This window comes from Cherax quadricarinatus, chromosome 9 (genome assembly GCF_038502225.1).
Source record: "Cherax quadricarinatus isolate ZL_2023a chromosome 9, ASM3850222v1, whole genome shotgun sequence".
Taxonomy (NCBI): Eukaryota; Metazoa; Arthropoda; class Malacostraca; order Decapoda; family Parastacidae; genus Cherax; species Cherax quadricarinatus.
Window position 1 is genome coordinate 61669296 of NC_091300.1, and position 8661 is coordinate 61677956.

Here is an 8661-nt window from a genome sequence, read left to right on the forward strand (position 1 = left end):
AAGACACTGTACAATGTGTACGTCAGGCCCATACTGGAGTATGCAGCACCTTTTTGGAACCCACACTTGATCAAGCATGTCAAGAAATTAGAGAAAGTTAAAAGGTTTGCGACAAGGTTAGTTCCAGAGCTAAGGGGAATGTCCTACGAAGAAAGGTTAAGGGAAATCGGCCTGACAACACTGGAGGACAGGAGGGTTAAGGGAGACATGATAACGACATACAAAATACTGCGTGAAATAGACAAGGTGGGCAGAGACAGGATGTTCCAGAGAGGGGACACAGAAACAAGTGGTCACAATTGGAAGTTGAAGACCCAGATGAGTCAAAGGGATGTTAGGAAGTATTTCTTCAGTCATAGAGTAGTCAGGAAGTGGAATAGCAGATATATACACAGGTACACACAGCAGGTATATACACACATACCAAACAGCAGGTATATACACAGGTACCACGCAGCAAGTATATACACAGGTACTACACAGCAAGTATATACACAGGTACCACACAGCAAGTATATGCACAGGTACCACACAGCAAGTATATACACAGGTACCACACAGCAAGTATATACACAGGTACCACGCAGCAAGTATATACACAGGTACCACACAGCAAGTATATGCACAGGTACCACACAGCAAGTATATACACAGGTACCACACAGCAAGTATATACACAGGTACCACGCAGCAAGTATATACACAGGTACCACACAGCAAGTATATGCACAGGTACCACACAGCAAGTATATGCACAGGTACCACACAGCAGGTATATACACAGGTACCACACAGCAGGTATACATGTACCACGCAACAGGTATATACACACGTACCATACAACAGGTATATGGTATAAACCTTGCTAATAAATACCGACAAGTTGGTTTAGAAAGACACGTAAGCAAACACTATGACATATTTATTAGAAAACGTTTCGGTCCTGGGACCTTGATCAAGGTCCCAGGACCGAAACGTTTTCTAATAAATATGTCATAGTGTTTGCTTACGTGTCTTTCTAAAACAACAGGTATATACATACCTTCAGGCAGACCGAAAGATTTCTGCCTGTTTCACCTACATGTTTCGTGGGAAAGTATCCACAGTGGATGGTGTAGACGCCAGCTGTGGAAGTTAGAGGTGTGGGGCTACGTTCAGTAGCGAGGCCTTTGATGGATAATGTGTTTATTGCTCTTATCAATACCTGGCGATTGTTCGTGGCAACATCACGACATGGGAGCATCATGAACTGTTCCATGGAGGGCTTGTTAAGTATAGTCTGCCATGCCGGCGGAAGATTTAGATTTTAGATTTTGCCACCGAAGTGGCTAGTTTATTGTGCACCCCATATCCATCCTGTGGAGGGTAGCGCGAGAGCATATGGATACACAAAAGGCCTAGGAACTAGGCCCCAAAGGGTTAACAGGAATACATATGGATTTATGTCTACATATCTATAGTTCACTTATCTGTTACAAGCAAATTTAGGAAATTTGCTTAGTATATCTGGTATCTTATTTTCATTAATAAGATATCTTGACATGTCACATAGGTTATTATACTGTCTGTCTCTGTATTCCTCAATAAGTGGACAATTAAGCACATAGTGTTCAAGAGAGTGACCATATGCCTGAGCACATTATTTACATTTAGTTTGATCATCATCTGCGTGTCTCCCAAACTGCCAGAAGTACTTGTAACCAAGCCTAAGCCTGGCCACTACAACATCAGTCAGTCTGTTCACATTGCAAGTTGCTCCATAAACATACTTATCTACGTTCATGTTATCATAGTGGGTTATAGATCTACTCAGGCTTCTAACTGCATTCCTATAACAATCATTTTCATTATTTACTTCTCTCCTAATATTATTCCTAATGCTAGACACAGTTATATCAAAGTTATATTCTACATTCTCCTTCTGGGTACTCTTTTTGGCTAACATATCAACTTTATCATGAAGGAGTAATCCAATGTGTGATGGGATCCATAGCAATTGTACATTAATTCCTTTGTCCCTAATTTTTGAGTATCTATACCTGGCTTCCCCAATGAGCATGTTGTTGGAGTCATTATATGAGTCAAGAGCCTTCAATGATGACATAGAATCAGTAATGATGATAGAGTCAAGCTCAGTGTCATAGGTTAGCTTTAGCGCCATTAGGATTGCAAACAATTCAGTTTGCAGTGTAGACGCCCAGTTGTTAATTCTTATGCCTAACTCAACAAATTTATTATCGTTCTTAACTAGGGAGGTGGCAACAAGAGCAGATGCAGCCCTGCCAGAAGACTCCTGTTTAGATCCATCAGTGTATATAACTTGTGATAACTTATTACTACCAGCTAGGTGAGAAATTTCTTCTTGAGCAGTTGCTCTAACAAGAGATTTAAGGAAGGGATTACTAGCAATGAGCTTCTTGGGAGGGACTTGTAGGTATGTGATATTAAATGAACACATCTTCCATGGAGGGGTGAAATGCTCTTGTTGCCTACAGTGATACAGTTCATGTAGGTTATAAAACTTAATGCAATTGCACGATTTCACAATCCATTTAGATCTGTGTGTATTTACCTCTAGACACTTGGTAAGATTCACTGCCGGCGGAAGAAAGATGGAAACTAGAGGCATGTGAAGGCTTGTGTTACGTAGATTTATTCTTCTTCAAGGAAGCAAGGGACGGAGATGCCAAGACGTCTCAAGAAGTCGCCAATAAGGACATCTTTTAGTGCAGGTGTCTTGGTGCCAAGACAAGTGTATAAGATCATCGTTGTTGGTAGGTTTTCTATACACTTTGAAGGGAAGTTTGTCACTGTCGGGAAACCTGCAAAGGAGGACGTCCAGGAAAGGAAGTTTGCATTCTTTTTCGAGTTCAAGTGTAAACTTTATTGATGGTTCGGCAGCAATGATCTTGTTGAGGAGGACCTGGATATTGAAACATCTAGAAAAGAAAAAAAATATATCATCAACGTATCTTAGCCAAGTAACTGTGTTGGGAAGGACGGTGTTGAATTATTTCTCGGTCGCCAGGTTCTCCATGAAGATGTTAAGAAACTTAGCACCACTGTTACTACTGATGATTGATGTTACCACTGATGGTTGATGTTACTACTGATGATTGATGTTACCACTGGTGGTTGATGTTATAACTGGTGGATGATGTTACCACTGGTGGTTGATGTTACCACTGATGGTTGATGTTACTACTGATGATTGATGTTACCACTGATGGTTGATGTTACTACTGATGATTGATGTTACCACTGATGGTTGATGTTACTACTGATGATTGATGTTACCACTGATGGTTGATGTTACCACTGATGGTTGATGTTACCACTGGTGGTTGATGTTATAACTGATTGTTGATGTTACCACTGATGGTTGATGTTACTACTGATGATTGATGTTACCACTGATGGTTGATGTTACCACTGGTGGTTGATGTTATAACTGGTGGATGATGTTACCACTGGTGGATGATGTTACCACTGATGGTTGATGTTACCACTGATGGTTGATGTTACCACTGGTGGTTGATGTTATAACTGGTGGATGATGTTACCACTGGTGGATGATGTTACCACTGATGGTTGATGTTACCACTGATGGTTGATGTTACCACTGATGGTTGATGTTACCACTGATGGTTGATGTTACCACTGATTGTTGATGTTACCACTGGTGGTTGATGTTATAACTGGTGGATGATGTTACCACTGATGGTTGATGTTACCACTGATGGTTGATGTTATAACTGGTGGATGATGTTATAACTGGTGGATGATGTTATTACTGATGGTTGATGTTACCACTGATGGATGATGTTACCACTGGTGGTTGAGGTTATAACTGGTGGATGATGTTATTACTGATGGTTGATGTTACCACTGATGGATGATGTTACCACTGGTGGTTGATGTTATAACTGGTGGATGATGTTACCACTGATGGTTGATGTTACCACTGATGGTTGATGTTACCACTGATGGTTGATGTTACCACTGGTGGTTGATGTTATAACTGGTGGATGATGTTACCACTGATGGTTGATGTTACCACTGATGGTTGATGTTACCACTGGTGGATGATGTTATAACTGGTGGATGATGTTACCACTGATGGTTGATGTTGCCACTGATGGTTGATGTTACTACTGATGGTTGATGTTACCACTGATGGTTGATGTTACCAATGATGGTTGATGTTACCACTGGTGGTTGATGTTACCACTGATGGTTAATGTTTCCACTGATGGTTGAAACTACCATTGACGGTTGATGTTACCACTGATGATTGATGTTACCATTGATGGTTAATGTTACCACTGATGGTTATGTTACCATTGATGGATGATGTTACCATTGATAGTTAATGTTGCCACTGATGGTTATGTTACCATTGATGGTTGATGTTATCACTGATGATTGATGTTACCATTGATTACCTGGAGTTTACCTGGAGAGAGTTTCGGGGGTCAACGCCCCCGCGGCCCGGTCTGTGACCAGGCCTCCTGGTGGATCAGCGCCTGATCAACCAGGCTGTTGCTGCTGGCTGCACGCAAACCAACGTACGAGCCACAGCCCGGCTGATCAGGAACTGTCTTTAGGTGCTTGTCCAGTGCCAGCTTGAAGACTGCCAGGGGTCTGTTGGTAATCCCCCTTATGTGTGCTGGGAGGCAGTTGAACAGTCTCGGGCCCCTGACACTTATTGTATGGTCTCTTAACGTGCTAGTGACACCCCTGCTTTTCATTGGGGGGATGGTGCATCGTCTGCCAAGTCTTTTGCTTTCGTAGTGAGTGATTTTCGTGTGCAAGTTTGGTACTAGTCCCTCTAGGATTTTCCAGGTGTATATAATCATGTATCTCTCCCTCCTGCGTTCCAGGGAATACAGGTTTAGAAACCTCAAGCGCTCCCAGTAATTGAGGTGTTTTATCTCCGTTATGCGCGCCGTGAAAGTTCTCTGTACATTTTCTAGGTCGGCAATTTCACCTGCCTTGAAAGGTGCTGTTAGAGTGCAGCAATATTCCAGCCTAGATAGAACAAGTGACCTGAAGAGTGTCATCATGGGCTTGGCCTCCCTAGTTTTGAAGGTTCTCATTATCCATCCTGTCATTTTTCTAGCAGATGCGATTGATACAATGTTATGGTCCTTGAAGGTGAGATCCTCCGACATAATCACTCCTAGGTCTTTGACGTTGGTGTTTCGCTCTATTTTGTGGCCAGAATTTGTTTTGTACTCTGATGAAGATTTAATTTCCTCATGTTTACCATATCTGAGTAATTGAAATTTCTCATCGTTGAACTTCATATTGTTTTCTGCAGCCCACTGAAAGATTTGGTTGATGTCCGCCTGGAGCCTTGCAGTGTCTGCAATGGAAGACACTGTCATGCAGATTCGGGTGTCATCTGCAAAGGAAGACACGGTGCTGTGGCTGACATCCTTGTCTATGTCGGATATGAGGATGAGGAACAAGATGGGAGCTAGTACTGTGCCTTGTGGGACAGAGCTTGTCACCGTAGCTGCCTCGGACTTTACTCTGTTGACGACTACTCTCTGTGTTCTGTTAGTGAGGAAATTATAGATCCATCGACCGACTTTTCCTGTTATTCCTTTAGCGCGCATTTTGTGCGCTATTACGCCATGGTCACACTTGTCGAAGGCTTTTGCAAAGTCTGTATATATTACATCTGCATTCTTTTTGTCTTCTAGTGCATTTAGGACCTTGTCGTAGTGATCCAGTAGTTGAGACAGACAGGAGCGACCTGTTCTAAACCCATGTTGCCCTGGGTTGTGTAACTGATGGGTTTCTAGATGGGTGGTGATCTTGCTTCTTAGGACCCTTTCAAAGATTTTTATGATATGGTTATGTTACCACTGGTGGTTATGTTACCACTGATGGTTGATGTTACCACTGGTGGTTGATGTTACCATTGATGGATGATGTTACCACTGGTGGTTGATGTTACCATTGATGGTTGATGTTACCACTGATGGTTGATGTTACCACTGATGGTTGATGTTACCACTGATGGTTGATGTTACCATTGATGGTTGATGTTACCACTGGTGGTTGATGTTACCATTGATGGTTGATGTTACCACTGATGGTTGATGTTACCACTGATGGTTGGTGTTACCATTGATGATTGATGTTACCACCGGTGGTTGATGTTACCACTGATGGTTGATGTTACCACTGATGGTTGATGTTACCACTGATGGTTGATGTTACCACTGATGGTTGATGTTACCACTGATGGTTGATGTTACCACTGATGGTTGATGTTACCATTGATGGTTGATGTTACCACTGATGGTTGATGTTACCACTGATGGTTGATGTTACCACTGATGGTTGATGTTACTACTGATGGTTGATGTCAACTCTGTGTCTCACGTCACTTTGTAAGACCCAAAATATATTAATGTATATGAATTTGTAGGATCACGATGCTCTTGTTATTTTAATCCACTTTAAAGTTAAGTCCGCCTCACATCCTGTACTACACACACACACACACACACACACACACACACACACACACACACACACACACACACATATGGGTGGCCTTAGAGGACGGAAAACCAGAGATCTGGTAGACGAACCAGGGAGGAAAGACTGGGAGTTAGAGCTCCAAAAAAGGGAGGAAGAGTGGGGAAGGAAGATAGTAGAGCTTGGTAAGAAAATGGAGGAGCGGATAGCTGAAGAGTGCAGGAAGTGGGAAGTACAGATCTTAGCAGCAGAAGCTAGGATACAGTGCTTAGAAGAGAAACTGCAAAGCCTGAAACAGATTAGAGAGACAAATGACAATTCAGATGTGACATCAGGAAATTCAAAGTCAGGCACAGACAAGGGGATGGTAAGCAACAACGGAGACATGCCGTACACGAAGGCCCTATCAGACCCACGTGGGGCCAGGGAAAAGACGATGAGCACACTGAGATCAAACGACAGGTCCGAAGACAATGAAGGAAATTCAAAGTCAGGCGCAGACAAGGGGATGGTAAGCAACAACGGAGACATGCCGTACACGAAGGCCCTATCAGACCCACGTGGGGCCAGGGAAAAGACGATGAGCACACTAAGATCAAGCGACAGGTCCGAAGACAATGAAGGTTTGTTATATGCAGAGATTCTAACAGCCAACTGCAGTAGCAAGGGACAGCTGGTCAGGAAAGACAGTTCACTGAGAATAGAAGTTTCAGATATGACAGGGACTGAAGGCAAGAACATGTCAATAGAAGGAAATAAAATGCCTCAGAGGAAGCAGATGGAGACTCAGTGGGAGGAGGAAAGGGAGAGGTCAGTTTTTGTGTACGGGCTCCAAGAAGCCAAGGGGGCCAACTTTGAAGAAATAAAACAGGAGGAGAAAAAAATGATTGAAGGCATCATGAAAACAATAGGGGAGGGCAATATGACCCAGGTGACAAATTTTCAGAGAATTGGGTGGTTTGCGAGTGGAAGGATACGGCCTGTCAGAGTAACTTTCAAGGAAGAATCAGTTCGAACCAGGATTCTGCAAGAGAAAGCAAGACTGAGGGACAAAGAGGGGTACCAGAGAGTATACCTCGACCGCGACAGAACACAAGAAGAAAGGACTACACTGAAAGAGAGGGTACAGAGACGCAAGGAGGAACGAGAAGCAATGAAAATGAGCAGGACCCAGACACAGGAGGAAGGGCAAACACACCCCACAGAATCTCCCACCAAAAGACTCCACCCGCGACATTCCCAACGCAACTGAGCAACCTATACTACAACCCACTCACTGTTCCCTCTGCCACCAACCCCCATATCACAAACCTCACCCCAACAGCTGTCCCTTATGGGCATTCTGACCCCACCCCCATCAACACAAACCCCACCTACACCACAGCCCCATATAGGCCCCCACCAAGGCTCTCGCTCCCCCAACCCCAATATACTTGCATGACCACAATGATAGAAAAGAAACTAAAGGTTTGGTACACAAACGCGGATGGAATAACGAATAAACATGAGGAGTGGAATGAAAGAATCAGTGAAAAATCCCCAGACATCATAGCAGTCACAGAAACAAAACTCGCTGAGACAATAACAGACACAATCTTCCCAACAGGATATCAGTTCCTGAGGAAAGATAGAAGGAGTAGAGGGGGAGGAGGGGTTGCACTGCTCATAAAACACCGATGGGGATTTGAGGAAATGGAAGGCATGGACATGATTGGAGAAAGAGACTACATTGTAGGTACAATTCAGTCCGGAGAACATAAAGTAGTCATTGGAGTGATGTATAACCCACCACAGAACTGCAGGAGGCCAAGAGAGGAGTACGAAGAAAACAACAGGGTGATGGTGGACACACTGGCTGAGGTGGCAAGAAGAGCTCACTCGAGCAGAGCAAAGTTACTGGTAATGGGCGATTTCAACCACAGGGAGATCGACTGGGAAAACCTGGAGCCACATGGGGGTCCCGAAACATGGAGAGCCAAGATGATGGATGTGGTACTTGAAAACCTCATGCATCAACATGTCAGGGACACAACCAGAGAGAGAGGGGAGGATGAGCCAGCAAGACTGGATCTTGTGTTCACCCTGAGCAGTTCAGACATTGAGGACATCACTTACGAGAGGCCCCTTGGAGCTAGCGATCATGTGGTTCTGAGTTTTGACTAT